This window comes from Lygodium microphyllum, chromosome 26, assembly GCF_053477565.2.
Source record: "Lygodium microphyllum isolate KBCC chromosome 26, Lygodium_microphyllum_v1.1.10, whole genome shotgun sequence".
In the NCBI taxonomy this organism is placed as follows: Eukaryota; Viridiplantae; Streptophyta; class Polypodiopsida; order Schizaeales; family Lygodiaceae; genus Lygodium; species Lygodium microphyllum.
The window spans coordinates 74,020,081-74,040,365 of record NC_141160.1 but is presented as its reverse complement, the minus strand read 5'-3'; positions in this window follow the sequence as shown (position 1 = coordinate 74,040,365).

The window sequence follows — 20,285 nt, the reverse complement described above, 5'->3', positions numbered from 1 at the left end:
TCAAGGGTTCATTCGGCCTAGTAATTTGCCATGGGGAGCTCCTGTGTTGTTTCAGAAGAAGAAGGATGGAATGCTCCAACTATAGAGGGCTAAATCAAGTAACCGTCAAGAACAAATATCCTATCCCAAGGATATATGAGTTACTCAATCACCTACAAGGGGCAAAAATCTTCTCAAAAATTGACTTAAGGTTAGGGTATTGCCAAATCCGCATCAAGAATGAGGATATTCCAAAGACAGCTTTCAACACCAGATATGATCATTTTGAGTTCACAGTAATCTCCTTTGGATTAACCAATGCTCTTGCTACATTCAATAGGCTAATGCAAGATGTCTTTAGACCATACCTTGACAAGTTTGTACTTGTTTTCTTTGATGACATCCTGGTCTACTCCAAGGAAGAAGAAGACCATGAGCCTCAACATCGCATTGTCCTTGAAATCATGAGAATGCACAAGCTTTAAGCCAAAAAGAAGAAGTGTGCCTTCCTCAAACAATAGATTGAGTATCTAGGCTTCATTGTATCAGAAAAGGGAATCTCTGTGGATCCTACAAAGGTTAAAGATGTACAAGAATGGCCCCCACCAACCACTATTAAGGAAGTGCATAGCTTTCTTGGTCTAACAGGATGGTATAGAATCTTCATCAAAGATTAGGCCTTAGTTGCCACACCCCTCATAGATCTACTGAAGAAGCAGGTTTCCATGGTGTGGACAGCCCCACTGAATAAGCAAGCTTTGACTAACTCAAACATAGCTTAGTGACAGTGCCAATTCTGAAGCTCCTAGACTTGAGCAAGGAGTTGGAAGTTGTTACAGATGCCAACTCACTTACACTAGAATGTGTACTAATGCAAGAAGGTCATCCCTTGGCATATTCCTCAAGTTAAAAACCCATGAGAAAAATTATGCTACTCATGACTTGGAATTGTTGGCTATCATTCATGCCCTCAAACTCTGGAGGCACTACTTGCTTAGCAACAAATTCTCCTTAATCACAGACCACAAGAGCCTCAAATGAATCTTCTCCTGGATCTTCTCCCAAGCTGACCTCAACATGAGGCAACGCTACTGGATCAAGGTGCTACAAGCGTATGACTTTGAAATCAGATATAGACTTGGCAAGGAAAATGTGATTGATGATGCCTTAAGTCGTAAAGCATTTCTCAACTCTCTCATTATGGAGGAACCTTTGATGGCTGGATCACTAGCCACCATGGTGTCAATGCCAAGAAACCCTATTCTTGAATTGGCTAAGGAGGACTCTAAACATGACCCACAATATCAGAAAATGATAAAGAAGATCCTAAAAAAGGACCAAAGTCCCAAACTCAAAGTTAAATACCAAGAGTACTCTGTCTATAAAGGCCTAGTCTACTTTAGGACAAGACTATGTATTCCTTCAAGTCAAAAACTTAAGCAACAGATACTCTAGGAAGCACATGATTCCCCTTTCTTTGGTCATCCAGGATATGCCAAGACCCTCAACATGGCCAAGAAGAGCTATTATTAGGAAAGACTTAAGGGAGATGTACTCAAATATGTTACGGAATATTTGTCTTGCCAATGCATCAAGGTAGAGCATGTCAAGATGCTTGGAAAGCTACAACCCCTCGACATTCCTCAGATGAAGTGGAAATTTATTAGCATGGAATTTGTTGTTGGGTTACCTCCAGTTCCAGGTGGGTACAACTCAATTATGATTGTAGTAGATATGCTCACCAAGGTTGCACATCTCACCCCAATAAAGACAAATTATAAGGCTTCAGATATTGCCGGACTATACATTAAGGAGATATTCAGACTCCGTGGTCTACCCAAAAGGATCATCAGTGATCAAGACTCCCTTTTCACATCTCATTTTTGGAGAGGGATATTTGAAGCTATTGGCACTCAACTCTGTTTTAGTACGGCCTATCATCCTCAAACTGATGGCCAAATAGAAAGGGTCAATCAAGTGATTGAAGATATGCTTAAAGCATATTACTGTCACAAACCCAAGAAGTGGATCCAACATCTACCCTTGGTGGAGTTCACCTACAATGCTTCCTTCCAACAAAGCATTCAAATGACACCTTTCCAAGCATTGTATGGGCATGATTTTCGTTCTCCATTAAATTTCTCAAACCCTACTTTAAGGGTAGAGGCTTCCAAGAAGATGCTAGAAGAAATGGATGAACAGTTTAAGGCCATTAGGCAAGACATCAAAGCCACCAAGGATAGGCAAAAGGCTTATGCGGATTTGAACAAGAAAGAATGGCTCTTCAAGGAGGGGGATATAGTTTTCATTTGTGTACGACCCAAGAAGAGTTCCTTATCCTTGGGAGAATTTAAAAGACTTAGCCCAAGGTATTATGGGCCTTACAGCCATCCTCAAAAGCCTAGGACCTAATGCTTACAAACTTCAAATCCCTGAAAATGTAAAAGTTCACAATGTATTTCATGTTAGTCTACTAAAAAAATATGTGCCTAATCCTAGCCATGTACTGAGTGATTAACAAATTTTAATGCCTAGCCAAGGAGTCTTTTAGCTACAGCCAAATAAAATCCTAGATACTAGGGAGAGATAATTGAGGAGTAGAACCCTTAGAGAATACCTTGTCCTAATTGAGGAATAAAATCCTAGATCCTAGATGCTACATGGATGTATGAGAATGCTCTTCATAAAAAATACCCACGCTTTCTCTCGAGATGAGGACATCTCGATTTCTCTAAGGGGAGGAGGATGTAATACTTCCACGCAATTAAAAATTAGTTAGTTAGTCAATAAGTTAGTAAGGTTACTAACTAAAGACTAACTAAAGTAAAAACTAACTAACATTAATAACCAATTTTTTAAATTTAATTAAAAATATTTAAAAATTTGAGAGTTGTAATTTGACATTTTTTTCGGATTGACAATGACTATAGCCACCCTTCACGAAAGTTACAACATGAATGAGAGTTATGAGCCATATTAATCACTAGTATTAATGTATATAGTATGGATGGTCCAAAAATATTAGATTTTTGGACAAAACTAATATATTTTAGATATTTTAGATGATACTTATTGTAAATATCCTAAAAAGCTTCTTGAAATTTTTTTTAAAACACAATTAATTCCTTTATATCTTTTTGAAAAGAATTAGCTTACTTTCCTTGTTATCCTATTAAAGTGCATTCACATACATGTAATATTTAAGTTTTTCAAAAAGAATTAGATAATTTTTTTGTTATCCTATTAAGTGCATTTACATACATATAATATTTAAGTATGCTATTGCGTATGAAAATAAAATTTCAAGGTGTGTTCATATGTATGGTATGTTAAAGTGTGTTCATGCATGTGAAGTTAAACTTTATTTTTGAATGGAAATCCTAGCAATGAGTTAAAAATCACAGAGAGAATTTTCGTTAGAAGGTTTTGATTTACTAAAATTTTTAGTTGGTTCTTGTTTTAAAATAAATTATTGTTAGAATTTTAGGGACTGATCACCGCATTGAACAATGAAAAAAGTATACTAATTACGTTTGTACTTCTAGCAATCAAACATCAATGAGGCATGATGCTAACCTTAGGGTCGTCTCAAATACACTTCACTCAAAATGTATATATACTACCTAGCATAGTTGACCACTACTGAGATATGTTTGGTATTCATACATGGAGGCTCTTTTTTACAATGGGCAAGGACTAGTGGGGCTCTGGTCTAAGATCATAATCGCAATCTCCGTTCTAAGATAGGCAGATAAACCTATACAAGCCCAATGTGGTTGAGGTATTAGAGGACTCGAGATAAACAAGGCAAGGGTGACAATCCGATTTTTGAGGTTGGTTCGCTCTTCAGAGTGGGTTGTATTTATGATAATAAATTTAAACATCCATATTTTTAAAAATAATTTCCCAGTATTTGTATTAAAAGGCATGCCAATGGACCCTATGCAATATTAATTAAGGAAGCTACTATGTGTTACCATAGTGTAATAGTATGCTTGTTTAAATGACTAGAGATACTCCATGTCATTTATGGAAAGCAGACGAACTTGAAAAAATTGTCCCACAATTAAGTGGACCTAGTTAGCTAGGTGGCTTTTTCTAAAGTTGAGAAAGGATCAACAAGTGCTATTTTTCATAGGGTCAGCAAGCTAAGCACCACTTTAGGGGGACTAGTGTGAGACTACGCCTTATGGGCAGAGGGGTTGACTCTTAGCTCCCTCATGTTTCTCACTCTCATTGAACCAAGTGTGGTACTTACCTACCTCGAGTCTTTGATGGCTTGTGAAATACAACATGAATGTGTTAACCTTTGTCATTTCTTGCATTAGATAATTGAGTTTTTTAGTGGATAATATTGTTTGTAGAAATAATTACATCCATTTATGTCATCAACTCTATGAGCATGCTAAAAATTATCTTATTGTCCATGATTCTTTGAAGAGTTAAAATTAGGCCTTTCTCTATTCCATGAATTGGAAGGGAGTTGAGCTGATTCTTTGACTCTTGAAGGGCTACTATGTTCATAGGTTGGATATACAATTGATTAGCTACTCTAAACTTCACATTATTATTTGAAAGTGGCATATCATTGTCATTAAAAGGTTGATTACATTGCCATTTATTGCCCAAGTTGCTGAGAATGATTAAACTTTGTATCTAGCATATGATTGTTTTGCCCAAACTTCTCAAAATGGGTGTTAATCAGTTCACCAAATTTGCCATCTATCATATGATATAATTGAATGATACTTTCATTCATGTTATCAATTCTTTGTGAAATTTATTGATCCATAGGTTCCACATCTTGATGATATCTTGGCCAATGTGACCTATCAATTGTGTTACTATATTGACTATGACATTTTACCCTTGATTTGTTGCTCTCTAGATGAGTTAATTTTTGTATGATAATTGTTGAGATAAGAAGCTCAACACTTGCAAACATTGATGATGGACCACGTGGTTAGACAGGTCCACATGTCTATACTTAGCACGTCGGTGGTCATTATGATCTTCACATATCCATTGACTTATCACTTATTATATTTAGTTTGTACTTACTTACAACTAGTATAGTTATAGTGCCAATTGATTGGCTCGGGGAAGTTACTATATGTATATTCTCTACATCACATGCATTCAAGGCATGTTTATAAATATCCTTATCTGTGAATTTTTCTTGAATAAAACATAACCCTTTTCTATTAAATCTATAAATAATCCATTTATATTATACCCTTCTAATTGTAAAAAATATATAAAAATTGTGTTTTAAAAATACCTTATTTTTAACCCACACTGATGCATACATATATTCATGAGTAACATCCCCAAGTTGATTAGTATAGTCAATTATGCAAGGTTGAACTTAGTAGGTCACTTTCCTTTATATTGTCTATTATCTATACTTTGTGTACATTTTATTGTATGTGAAAGAAGAAGAAAAAGAAACCAATAAGAAAACGTTTTGGTCTCCATAATTTCTCTTCTTATGTTCTTGAGTGAGCTTTCTCTTATGTGTATGGTGTGGTTTTGGCACAGTAACTCAAGCAAGTCCTCCCACTATACGAACCTTGATATGGTATTAGAGTGACACTATTGAGAGAGGCTAGTTTTAAAGGCTAAAGTAAAGGAAAAGAAGCAAGGATTCGAGTAAGTAAGCAATGGGTAAGAAGCTCTCCTATCTTCCACTCTTTCTCTTGGATAGTGCTTCTAGAGGTACCGAAAGTAGGACAAAGTGAAAATCTCATATTGCTGTGAGATTTGGTGTATGAGTAGAGTAGTATATATTCTAAGACTATCTTAGGCTATTTCGAGTTCCATTTTAGACATGTAAGATTGTAGACACATCAGTTTTAGGGTATACTACAATTTTGGTTGTATCCACTGAAAGTGAATGTATATGTTATAGATTTCAAATCTTTAAGTTTTGAGATATTTACTAGAAAGTAAACACAAGTTTTATATACAAATAGATTATAGATTATATGTATTATTGGTCAATCAATGAACAAGTCTACTTTGTGTATTGTTGTGCATTTATTGTAAAAGGTTTTAGAAGACTTACTATTTTGTATTAATTTCGTGAAAATGGTAGAAAATAGTGGAAACTCCATTGAGAAGCAGGACTAGAACAATTATCCATTATAAAAGTCTCATGTGATGAACTTCCTTATTAGAAAAGGCCTTTACGAGTTTGTTTCAAGTGAAGAAAATGAGCTAGAGTTGAGTGGCCTTGCAGCTGCAGATGAATTAATGGCGTGGAAAGAATGGAATGTAAAAGACAAAAAGGTGATGTATTGGCTATCTACATCCATTGATAATACTATGCAATGACATATTAGGACTGCAAAAACTTCACATGCATTTTAGAAAAAAATTTAGAATATGTTTTCAGTAAATACAAAGGTATAGAAGATTCAACTCAAGCAAGAGTTGAATACTTTGAAGAAAGGAAATATGTCTATAAATGAGTATGTTCTAAAAGTGAGAAGCATTACAAATATCTGAGTAGCTATCAATGCAATACTTGATGATGATGATTTAGTTTTATCTACTTTGGGTGGCCTTAATAATGAGAAGGCTTAGAAGTCATTTGTCACTTCTGTGTATGTATAAATGTCATTTCTAGTTTTAAATGAGTTGGTCTCTCTCATGATTATTGAAGAGAGCAATATATAGGGTGAATCATCTGAAAGCAATAGTGAATAGGTCCAAGCATTTTACTCAAATTCAAGAAGAAAACATGGTAGATCCTATTAAGAGGTCATGGTATGGGATGTGTCAGTGATAATCAAAAAAATAGATTAAATTAGTAATTTGATGAAATACAGGTTTTAGAAGGCCATGGAAACTTTAGAGATAGGGGGAGATCTAGATGAAGAGGTGGATGATAGAACATAGATTCTAGTAGCTCTAGTATCTTATTATGGAAAAACAAGTTATATTGTAGCCCATTGTAATGCCAAGAAGGATGATATCCACAATGGTAAATTGCAACAAAGAAACTATGCATTGTCTTCACGATATAATGAAGACATTACGAACATCTATTTGTTATGCAATATATGGTTAATACTATTACAAAGAAGGGGACACATGATCATGTATGGTATATTGATTCAAGTATGTCTAATCATATGATCAGTCATGTTGAATGGTTTGGAGAGACATAGGATTTACAAGATCTAGATTATGTGCAAATGGGCAATGATTCATGCCACCCAATGTCACACATTAGAAATGTTTTCTTGTCATTGCATGATGGTCAAACAAAGACTCTATCAGATGTATTACATGTACCATTAATCATAAAGAATTTGGTATTTTTTGGCCAAATGGTAGAGCAAGGGTTGTAGGTTCGATTTAATGTAAAAGGTTATTTTGTAGAAAACTTTAATAATTAGTGCAAGTTGATCATAAAAGAAAGTAGAGTTGGCTGCATATTTATCTTAAATGTTGGAATTCCTACTATGAATGCTTCTATGTATGCTAAATGTGAAGGAGTGGTTGAAGACATTGAAATATGGCACAAATGTACTGGATATGCAAATGTACAAAGGCTAAAATTAATGCAGTCCAAAGGTTTGATTATAAAGTTGTGTACTTTTAGAGTTGCAAAATTTCATAAAGTATGTGAAGCATGCTAGTTCAGTCAGCAAGGAAGACAAGCTTTTTTGCATGATAGGGCTGTAAGCATGAATATACTTAATATTGTGCATACAAATGTTTGGGAGCCTACACAAAACATATCTCTTAGTTGCATCAAATATCTTGTCACTTTTATTTTGATGATTGTTCAAGGAAGCTGTGAGCATATTTCATGAAAAAAAAGAGTAATATATTTAAGCATTTCAAAAATATTAAGGCTATTGTTAAAATAAAAATAAGCTTGAAAGTTAAATGCTTGATGTTAAGTGGAGGGGGAGAGTATCTCTCTAATGAGTTTAGTGACTTCTTGAGGTCTTATGGAATATAGAGACAATTTACTTACAGGTACATCCCACAATAAAATGGGATTATAAAAAGAAAAAATAGGTATAGTATAGAAGTTGCACAGACATTGATGTGGCTGAAAAGAATATACCAAAATATTTTTAATATGAATTTTTTCATACTACTATCTATATTATGCACAAACCTCCCACAGCTGCAGTTCATGGGATGATTCCTTAAGAATGCTTTATAGGCATGAAGTCAAATGTGTCACACTTAAAAGTGTTTGGTTGTATTGCACATGTTAATTATCAAAAAGTTACAAAAGAAGCTTGATCCAAAGGTTAAAAAATGTATTTTTATTGGATACTCTTTAGAATATCATTTGGTACCACATTTATAGTTAGCCCTTGGTTTTGGGAGACTAAGGAGTAGTTTCACATCTTCATGTATATCTACTAGTAAAACAGGTCAAGACAAAGTAAAAAAGAATGTATCATATAGTAATGATGCATCTTGTAGTCATTTGGGATTTGATAGAGATTCCAGTGATTCCTTTAGTCTAGATACCAAGTGTACAAAGAGCACATAGTAATGTAAAGGCTCCACTTAGTGATCCAGTGCTATATAGGTCTAGCAAGATTAGATATCCAATTAAAAGATTTTGTTTTGAAGATTATGCAGCTCACTATTATGCTTATATGATAAAGGTGGTTGAGGATGTTGAGCCCACTTTCTTTGATGCCAGGAGGCATATTTCACGGTGGATTCCATGCCACGGTGGATTCCATGAGGTTATACAATGGATTCCGTAAACTTTGATGACTGGGGCTCATACACAAAGTGGATTCTTTGTGCGAGAAGTTGATGGGGACGCCTGTCCTTTTCGGGCGTTTCATTAATTTAGTGTGTACATGGGTAATTCCATAGCGGGTGATTCCGCAAAATGCATATTAAATTAATAAACGTTTATGAGTTTAGAGTGCGCACTCGTAATAAATTAAGGTTAGGATTTATTTCTAACCAGTTGATTTATTTATGTAGCTGAAGACTGCTAGGTATTCACTTTTGTCGGTTTAATTGTATTATTTTACTAACGATTGTGAATGCTTCAGTTGATGTGTAGAGATAACAGCAGTGGCGGAGGAAAGCATTGGAGGATAGCGAGTATTCGATTTATGGATTATATTCTGATAGGCGCCATGCCTATATTTTGTCATGCCTATTTATTGAGGCATCGATTATTTATTATTATTTTGTATGCGCATGGGCGCATGGTTATGTTATTTCTATTTGGACATTGTATTGGGCGTGCCAGACTCTTTGGGCACCGTCCATTAGCTTTATTCCTATTTTTGTGTAAAAGCAAACTCAAAAGCTAAAAGCTTGCTATATTTTTGTAAATTGGGCTATTATTGAGCATGAAGATGAAATATATATAAAATACATGCTTTGTGAAGCGCTGACACAAGGCATGGAGGGAGATTGCACCCAATTGGTCTCTTGCTCTTGTCGTTCATGCTTTTTACCTTGTAACTTGTGCAAAAAGTAGAGTTCATTGTTCTTGGGGACCTTCCGGCATTCACTACGCGAGCATACAGTGTTTGATCTACGCACCAATGGTATCAGAGCGGAGCTGAGATCAAGAGCTTCCAATCGCTACCCATCTCGTGCGAAGGCGGAGCTCCTGGAACGATCGGGCTCTACGGTCAATCTCGTCGCGAACCATCGATACAGGCAGACTTCTAGTGATCAAGAACCCCTGTTTCTGTCATTGGATCGCGAAGGACTGGGCTACAGAGGCGGAGGACCACTCCTACATCTCCTTCATCAAGTCGTGGATAAACAGAGATAAGCTCCATATTCTCAAAAGCTAAAAAGCTTAAACCTTCAAAGTTTAAAGCTTTAGTTAATTGAACTTAAACTAGAAAGAAAAATCGAATCGTGGTGAAGGACAGCGGGCTGAACAGAGGGCCGAAAATTGCGCCGAGTACATCCTCTTGTCCTAAAAAATCGACGCCTACTCAGAAGCATTAAGCTTCTTACTTCCATAAGTCCTCTAAGGCTAATCAATCCTCCAAGTCACAATTAACTCCAGGTCACACCCAATTAATCAAGTTCAGCAAGTATCTTCAGGTCAAGTTCTGTAAGTTCTGTAAAGCGACTAAGTTCTACAAGTCTGTGACTCTGCAAGTCACATAAGTCTGCAACTCTGCAAGTCAGACAAGTCAACTGGAGTCAGAACTGACTTGTGCTCAAAACTCCTAGAATGACTGTTCCTGTGCAGAAACTCCGAACTACAAAGTTGTTCATTGGAAGGTACTCTACCCATACACAGGTTGGCTGAAGCATTTTCAACATACGAAGAAGGATAAATCGCAGATTTTCCAAAGATTGAGAAAGCTATACCCAAAAACACATAAGCCTTGTATTCCCGAACTTGAGCTACGCTCATCCCGCTAACTTGATTTTGAGTGAGAAAGGTCTTTTTAGTTTTGCAGGATGACGGAACCACATATGGATGATCTTATGGCTGAAGGCGACCTCCCTGAACCTACGATGGAGCAAAAGCTAGACTTAATCATGATGCAATTGGAAGAAGAACGAAGGGCTAGGCAATCATTACAAGCTCAACTGGCAAATTTACAAAGAGCGTCTACCGACAAAGAAGAACCTCAAGTTGAAGATCTTATTCGACGTACCATCGACGCAACTCTTGAAGCTCAAACCATCCACAAGGAATCAAAGATAAGTAAAAGAAGTTTCAAATTTTGTACTTTCAATGGCATACGAGAAGGAAAATTTGTTCTAGCATTCATTAGTCAGTTTGATGACTATTTCCATGAGGAAACCTATGTAGAAAAAGATAAAATCAAGTGTGTCACTAATCATTTAGTAGACAGAGCATCTCTTTGGTGGACTGTAGTATGCAAGAGCATAGATTGTCCTGATACTTGGGAGAATTTCAAGAAGAAGTTCATGCAGAATTTCCTTCCACCACAATTTCATGAGAAAGCTATTAAGCAATGGGATCTTCTCCAGCAACGGGATCGTGAGCCTATTCCTCAGTATACAGAGCGTTTTTGGAATGCATTACTCCAGCTACGCATGCTTGAAGACGTACCTGAAGCGACACACAAGCGCAAGTATATGTCTGGACTCCTTGGGCATTACTACGCTGAAGTTAACATGTTCAAGCCTGCTACCCTTGAAGACGCCATTTCACTAGCTCACGACACTGAAGATAAGCTACGAGGTAGAGACAGACGTCCACAGCAATTCCAAGCCAATGGTAACTATGGATCTAAACAATTCAATTCCAAGTTTAGAAGATTTAATCCAGGTCATTTTTCTTCATCATATTTCCGCAAAAATTGGGCAAAACCACCTGCATTACCATCCAATGTCAATCAAAACCCTAAGCCTATTCCACAGCCAAATCCTAATGTACCTAGACTTCCCACCGTTGCAAACAATGTAACCAAAGCCAAGTCAATAGTATGCTATAAATGCCACCAGCCTGGACATCTAGCAGCAAATTGTCATTCAAAGAAGCCACCTGCCCATATCAACTACCTTGGAGCAATGGACGAAGACGAACATGAAGATATGCCTGATTTCACTGAAGATGAGGACGACACTACTACTACTTCCGATACTTTACCAGGTATGCCTACTCCACATTCTTTATTGACTATGAAATGTTTGGTGCATGGAAAGGAAAAGACTATTTTGCATGATGACGGTAGTACTCGTGATTTTATTTCAGAAAAATTAGTAAAGGAATTAAAGTTACAGACTGTACCTACGCATTACCGCATCAAAGCTCAATTCTTAGGCACTAGGTATAATGGTACACAGAAAATGCAAGATTTAGAGATTCAAATTGGTCAATACACTGAAAGAAAAAATTTCCTAGTTGTTCCATTACAGTCGAGTGACATTATTTTAGGTATGCCTTGGCGTCACCAGCATAACCCAGATATAGACTATTCCACACACTCAATGAATATTAATTTTCAAGGAAAATCTATTACATTATATGGTATGCATGCATCTAATGTTTTTCCACTGCTTTCGCATACTCAAGCTAAACATGCATTACGCAAGAGTAGTAAATCCTATCTCATTTGGGTGAATGAATTGCAAGTAAAAGAAAGTCATATGCATCCTAGGCATAAAAAATTTCTTGCACATTTTAAGGACTGTTTTGCAGAAGACCTACCACCAGGTTTACCTCCTTCACGTCCAGAAGACCATAAGATAGATTTGATCCCTGGCACACAACCACCTTGCAAAGCACCATATAGGCATAACCAGATAGAGCAAAAAGAAATTCAAAGTCAAGTTGAGTAATTACTAAATAGAGGATTGATTAGACCTAGCAGTTCTCCATTTGGTGCACCTGTTCTGTTAGTCAAGAAAAAGAATAATACCTATCGTATGTACATTGACTATCGAGCTTTAAATAAGATCACTGTAAAGAATAGGTATCCTATTCCTAGAGTTGATGACCTTATGGACAAATTGCAAGGATCTGTTATATTTAGTAAAATAGACCTTAAGTCTAGTTATCATCAGGTGAGACTAGATACGTCAGACATATTCAAGACTACATTTAGGACACAGTTTGGTCATTACGAATTTTTAGTGATGCCATTTGGATTGACTAATGCACCTGCTACGTTTAGTAGAATGATGAACCGTATATTTTTGAAATATCAATATTGTGTAATTGTCTTCTTTGATGATATTTTGGTGTTTAGTCAAAATGAGAAAGAACATTATGAGCATTTGTCATTGGTTTTTCAGTTATTGAAAGAAAATCAACTGTATGCAAATCCTAAAAAGAGTGAATTCTTTAAAACAGAAATTGAGTATTTAGGTCATATTATATCATCTGATGGAATTAAAGCTGATCCTAAGAAAATCGATGCAATATTGAATTGGCATGTACCTAAAAACGTGCATGAGTTACGCTCATTCCTTAGTCTTGCTAGTTTCTATAGGAAGTTTGTACGTAATTTTTCATTACTTGCTTTACCATTAACCAAACTTCTGAAGAAAGGTATTGTCTATCAATGGTCCGAAAATCAACAGAAATCCTTTGACTTATTGAAACATGCATTAACCCATGCCCCTGTTCTACAGTTGCCAGATTTTAATAGACCATTCTTTCTAGTAGTGACCAATGCTAGTGGATCAGGAATAGGAGCTGTACTTATGCAAGACAATCATCCTATAGCCTATTCTAGTTGTAAGCTGAAACCCTCTGAACTGAAATATTCCACATATGACAAAAAACTATTAGCAGTTGTACAAGCATTAAGACAGTGGAAACACTACTTAATGGGTTCAGAATTTATGATTAAGACCGACCAGCAAAGTATTAGACATTTACTTAGCCAACCTCAAATCTCTGACCGTCATATCAAATGGGCCTCCTTTATTCAAAGTTTTCATCCTATCATTCAATACCAACCTGGAAAAGAAAATGTAGTGGCTGATGCATTGAGTAGAAGACCTGCCATTCATAATATTTCTGCCATATCTTTTGATTCTTTGATTGCTATGAAAGATACATATCATCAGGATATTACTTTTCATGCTGATTGGAATAAATTAGTTCAAAATAATTTGATTCCTATTGATTCATTGTCATATAATGATGGATTTATGTTTTATGAAAAGAGATTGTGTGTTACAATTCCATTCCGATCTTTTGTTTTGAATGAAATTGATTGTCCCCCATATCAAGGTCATAGAGGTATCATATCTACCTTACGTACGTTAACTGAAGATTTTTATTGGCCGCATATGGATGCTGATGTATCAAACTTTGTTTCTGAATGTTTGATTTGTCAAAGAGTTAAGAGACATCATGGTAAACAGTATGGATTACTTATGCCTTTGTCTATTCCATCTAAACCTTGGGAACAAATTTCTATGGATTTCATTACTGGTTTACCTAATACTAAATCTAACCATGATATGATTTGGACAGTTGTAGATAGATTCAGTAAACAAGCATATTCCATGTAAGAAAACTTTAATAGCATCACAAGCAGCACAATTGTTTTTGAAAACTGTTTTTACTAACCATGGATTGCCAAAAGTTATTATTTCAGATCGTGATTCTAGATTTTGCAACAACTTTTGGATTACTCTGTTTGCTAACCTAGGCACAAAGATTGATTTCTCATCTGCATTTCATCCAGAAACTAATGGACAAACAGAAGCCACTAACAGCATAATTCTAGATCTTTTACGTGCATATACTATCTCTAAACCACAAACATGGGACACACATTTGGATTTATTACAGTTTGCATATAACAATACACCACACACATCTACAAAGAAAGCACCGTTTGAAGTGATTTATGGATATAGATTATCTACACCTGTTGCATCTTTTTCAAATAGAATTCAAAGTGCTGATGATATTGCTAGTATGCATAACACTATTTTTGATGAGGTTAAAGATATGATTGCCAAAGCCCAGCAATTATATACCAAACAAGCCAACAAGAAAAAACAAGCAATGAATTTCAAAGTTGATGATTATGTTTGGCTGAGAATAGAAAAACGTAGACTACAAAGTGTAGATAGACATCCAATTATCAAATTAGCCCCTAGATTCTATGGACCATTTAGGATCATTCATAAAATTAATGACAATGCATTCAAGTTAGAATTACCACCTCACTGGAAAATTCACAACACATTTCACATTAGTTTATTGAGACCATTTAGAGGCCAATTACCTGTACACCCTGTTTATGAAAACCCACCTTTATTAGAGGAAGAGACTGAAATACTTGAACCCGAAGCTATCATAGACACTGACTTTATGACCACTAGAACTGGCCGAAGATATTCTAGATATCTAGTTCAATTTAAAAACCATCTGGTAGAGGAAGCACAATGGATGCACGCTAGAGACTTAAATGCTTTTCCCACTCTGTTAGCTCCACATTGAGCTAATAGCAATTGAGGTCAATTGCTATCCCACCCCGGGGATATGATGCCAGGAGGCATATTTCACGGTGGATTCTGTGCCACGGTGGATTTCGTGAGGTTTTACGGTGGATTCCGTAAACTTTGATGACTGGGGCTCATACACAAAGTGGATTCTTTGTGCGAGAAGTTGATGGGGACGCCTGTCCTTTTCGGGTGTTTCATTAATTTAGTGTGTACATGGGTAATTCCATAGCGGGTGATTCCGCAAAATGCATATTAAAATTAATAAACGTTTATGAGTTTAGAGTGCGCACTCGTAATAAATTAAGGTTAGGATTTATTTCTAACCAGTTGATTTATTTATGTAGCTGAAGACTGCTAGGTATTCACTTTTGTCGGTTTAATTGTATTATTTTACTAACGATTGTGAATGCTTCAGTTGATGTGTAGAGATAGCAGCAATGGCGGAGGAAAGCATTGGAGGATAGCGAGTATTAGATTTATGGATTATATTCTGATAGGCACCACGCCTATATTTTGTCATGCCTATTTATTGAGGCATCGATTATTTATTATTATTTTGTATGCGCATGGGTGCATGGTTATGTTATTTCTATTTGGACATTGTATTGGGCGTACCAGACTCTTTGGGCACCGTCCATTAGCTTTATTCCTATTTTTGTGTAAAAGCAAACTCAAAAGCTAAAAGCTTGCTATATTTTTGAAAATTGGGCTATTATTGAGCATGAAGATGAAATATACATAAAATACATGCTTTGTGAAGCGCTCACACAAGGCATGGGGGGAGATTGCACCCAATTGGTCTCTTGCTCTTGTTGTTCATGCTTTTTACCTTGTAACTTGTGCAAAAAGTAGAGTTCATTGTTCTTGGAGACCTTCTGGCATTCACTATGCGAGCATACAGCGTCCGATCTGCGCACCATTCTCTGAGGATGCTATTGGTTATGCTCATTGGGATGCAGCAATGGATGAGGAGATGGGCTGCATTAGAAGCTAATAAGACTTGTAACTTTTTAATGGTTTATATTTTGAGGATAGTGTAAAAACAAAAGTTTTAGCCCTCAAAAAGATCTACAATTGTTATTATACACATATTTTACAAATTCTAAATATTTAGCAAGTTATTTGAGTCTTAAGGTGATCTTGAATGCAAATTTCACAGTAGTATGCAGAAAATTGTGTAGTAGCCAACTTTGAGCCCTATTTTTTATCATCTTACCTTTAGATTTGGTAATCCATCATAGGTATGTGAATTGTAGACCTTTTTGTTTTTTACAAGTCTATAGTTATTATCATGATCTGATTCTATCTACAAAGAAAGTTATTTATCTTGAAAGTAGGTCTCGCAATTAACCCAGACTTGGTGAAATTTGTAAATTTCAACATATACAGACATCTAATTTCCTAATAGGATAGCTTTTAATCCATTTGGAATTTGAGTATACTGCCAAATAAAAAGTTTTAGCTTGTACAAAGATCTAAAACTTATATTAGACCTGGTTTTGTCTAAATATGCATATATTAAAAGATAATCATATCTAAATATACTATAAAACTTAAATATCACTATTTTTTACCAAGAGACTAGTATTTTATCCAACTTTAGCCTTATCTTTAATATGTTTCTTTTTAAAATTTAGACTTAGTCATAAATAAATGTTTTGAAAAATTCCTTACAAGCTCCAACTCTCTAGTTATAGACTAACTTGATTCACAAAAAGATATAAGTTGTTTTTCATTCAAAGTAGGCCTTCAATATGATTCTCCCTCTAATTTTTTACAATTATAGTATGCCTTTAATGTTGTTATCTCTTGATTTGATAAAATTGAGACCTTTTTTTTTTCTTAAAAGTACTTTGGAAAATTCTTCAACTTCCAAATTGTGTTGTAAATTTACACTTTCTAGTAAAGATAGAGATCTCCAATCAAGATAAGATAGGCAAGTCTTTTACTTCTTCTTTTTTCCTAGAATTCTTAGTTAAACTTTTGCTTATTACTAAACTAGAATAATATTTTTATTTGTTATTGTCAATCCTTTGAGTATGAGACCTAGCATTCATAATATTTCTGTCTTATCTTTTGACTCTCTTACTCTCATGAAAGACATCTATAGCACTAACACTAGTTTTTAATCTTATTAGAATCAATTGTTTGATAATAGTTAGACTCCGATTGATTCATTATCCTATACTAGATACTTGGTTCAGTTAAAGACATGCAACGGACGACCGCCCGCGCCCTTAGTACTTACCCTACACTACTAGCTCCACATTGAGCAATTAATAGCAATTGTGGACAATTGCTATCCCACCTTGGGGTATGATACCAAGAGGCATATTCCACAATGGATTCTGAGAGGTTTTTCGGTGGATTCCGTAAAACTAGAGGCATATTCCACAATGGATTCCGTGAGGTTTTACGGCGGATTCTGTAAAACTATATGTATTTGTCAGGCCTCGTACACAAGGTGGATTCCTTGTGCGAGAAGTTGACGAGGACGCCTGGCCTTTTTGGGTGTCACATTAATTTAATGTGCATGTGGGTGATTTCATAGTGGGTGATTCTGTAAAATATATATTTAAATTAATGGACATTTATGAGTTTAGAGTGCACTCGTTTTAAATTAAGGTTGGGATAGAGTTCCAACCTATTCAATTATTTTATAGTTGAAGACTCCTAAGTATTCACTTTTGTGGGTTTTATCTTATTATTTTTTAACAATTGTGAATGATTCAGTTGATGTGTAGAGCATGTAGCAGTGGCTTTGGGTAGCACTGGGCATTAGTGTAAGTCCAAGCGTAAATTTTATAATTATAATTAGTTATCTGAAGTATAATGTATAATATTATGTATTTATATGATATTGTATTATTAAAATTATTACTCTTTTTATAAGTTATAAGTTTAAATTTATTTAATAATAATTAGATCATTGTCCTTAGTACTATTAATTTATTTATTTTTAATATAAATTATTTTAGAATATAATATTTAAGATATGTTTTTATTAAAATAAGCTTTATTTATGGAATACCTTGCCATTTACTTAATGTGGTTAATTTTAGAAGGCTTTTCTAGCTTTTTTTACAAAAGCAACAGGATTGCGCGCAAAACAGAAGAAGAGGGTGAAATCTGAGTTTTTTCATTGCTCCCTCATCTGGAATCAAAATTCATAGCTTCAAGAGTTGTTTTAGGGGTTTTGGCATGTTCCGAACGTGATGGTGATGTCAAAACATCAAGATTCAGATCACAAAATTTATTGCAATAGCTGCAACATGTTACAGGATACCTCTTGACACTTAAAACTTTGTATTTCAATTGATATTTGTACTTTCTTTGTAATTATATGTCAGATATGAATGCAAATATCCATGTAAAACTATAATATATAATTAAGTATGGCAAACCATAGCTTTTGTCATGGGGGAGGTTGGGCCCAATCGTGTGTTTTTCTCTTATCTTTCTCAATCTATTGAGTTATTCAAATCCTCTCATGTATTATAATATTGTTTGTATTTAATAATTGAGATATTTGATTTGCTAGATTTGCCACATGATTCCGCTTCATAACAGATGTGTCCATACGTTTACACTTAGCATGTCGATAATCATTATGATCCTCACATAGCCAGTAACTTATCATTTATTATATTTGGTTTATTACACCTAGCTACAACTAGTATAGTTATAGCACTAGTTGATTAGTATAGTTAGTTATGCATTGTTTGACTTAGTAGGCAACTTTCCTTTATGTTGTATCTTATCTATACTTTGTGTACATTGTATGGTGTATGTTTGGCACAACAACTTAAGCAAGTCCCTCCACATAATTCATGAGACAAAAATAGATTTGGTATCTCCATTAGATGCAATCTTTGATGAAAGTCCATGAAGCTTAAAGACTTCCATGTGTGTAAAAGAAAAAGAAAAAACTAGCAAGAAAATGTTTTGGCCTCCATCTCTCTTGTGTTCTTAAGAGTGAGCTTCCTCTTATATGTATGGTGTGTGTTTGGCACAACAACTTAAGCAAGTCCCTCCACCACATGATTCATGAGACAAAAATAGATTTGGTATCTCGATTAGATACAATCTTTGATGAAAGTCCATGAAGCTTAAAGACTTCCATCCATTGCTCTACAACTTGCTTTGCTAAATATTGGAATTTGGTAGATATAAAGTAAGCTCATTTAGTTAATTGATCTACTACAACAAAAATACTATTCCACTATGGTTGGAAAACGCATAATAATATCCATCCATTCTCTCTAAGAAATAGTAAAGATTGAAGTAAATCACTATACAAAAGAGTGGAAACCTTGTGACAAGGAAAACATTGGGAAACATACTCCTTAACATTTTTCCAAAACCCCTTTCAATAGAAACTTCTAAGGATGTTTAAACATCCCACGATGACCTGCCAATGGTGAAGAATGCATCTCTTGTAAGATATTATACTTGAAAGTTGTTTAAGGCATCAACTACACTCTTCCTTCATACTAAAGAATCCCATCGTTCCATTTAAAATTTGGATACCCTTCTTCTTCACCTTGCTGTAATTTCTTCCTCATGTTGGTAGCTTGATCATGTAACAAATGCTCCTCTTGAATATCATGAATCCAATCCTTATCTATGGTAGAGATGGAACATGCCCACATGTATAATAATGTAGTAGCCACAATATTGTTCTTTCTTGCCATATACAAGATTTCAAATTTATAACTCTATTAATATGGCCAACCACCATCTTGCTTTGGAGATAGATTCAACTGTGAGAGAAGATACTTTAGAACTCAATTATCAGCCTTAACTTTAAAATGGCTACCATACCATTCCTTATCATCGAGTTTTCTACTCTCATAGCAATAATCCCATGGTCTTTGTACAAAACAACCCCAATTGTGTGGCCACTAGCATCCACACAGATGGTGAACTCTTTGGAAAAATCTCGGCATATCAAGCTAGGTATTGAAATGAGAAGAGCTTTCAACTCATTGAAGCTTTTAGTGGCAGTCACATCCCAAAGAATGCTTATGCTTCAATCGGTTGGTAAGTGGAGCCACTACATGAGCATAATTTTTTATAAACCACCGATAGAATGAAGAAAGTCCAAAAAATCCTCTCAAAGAAGTAGTGTCTTTGGGAGTGGGCTAATCTTTGACACATTGTACTTTCTTGGGATTCACCTTAACACCCTTTTCACCAACTTTGTGCCCCAAATATTCAACCTCATTTGTCACAAATGCACATATACTCTCTTTGGTGAAGAGTTTATGCTTCCTTTGACATTTTAAATACGTCCTTCACATGCTATAAATGATCTTTTCAATTCTTACTATAGATGAGGATGTTGTCAAAGAAGAATCAAATACACTAATGGAACTATATGG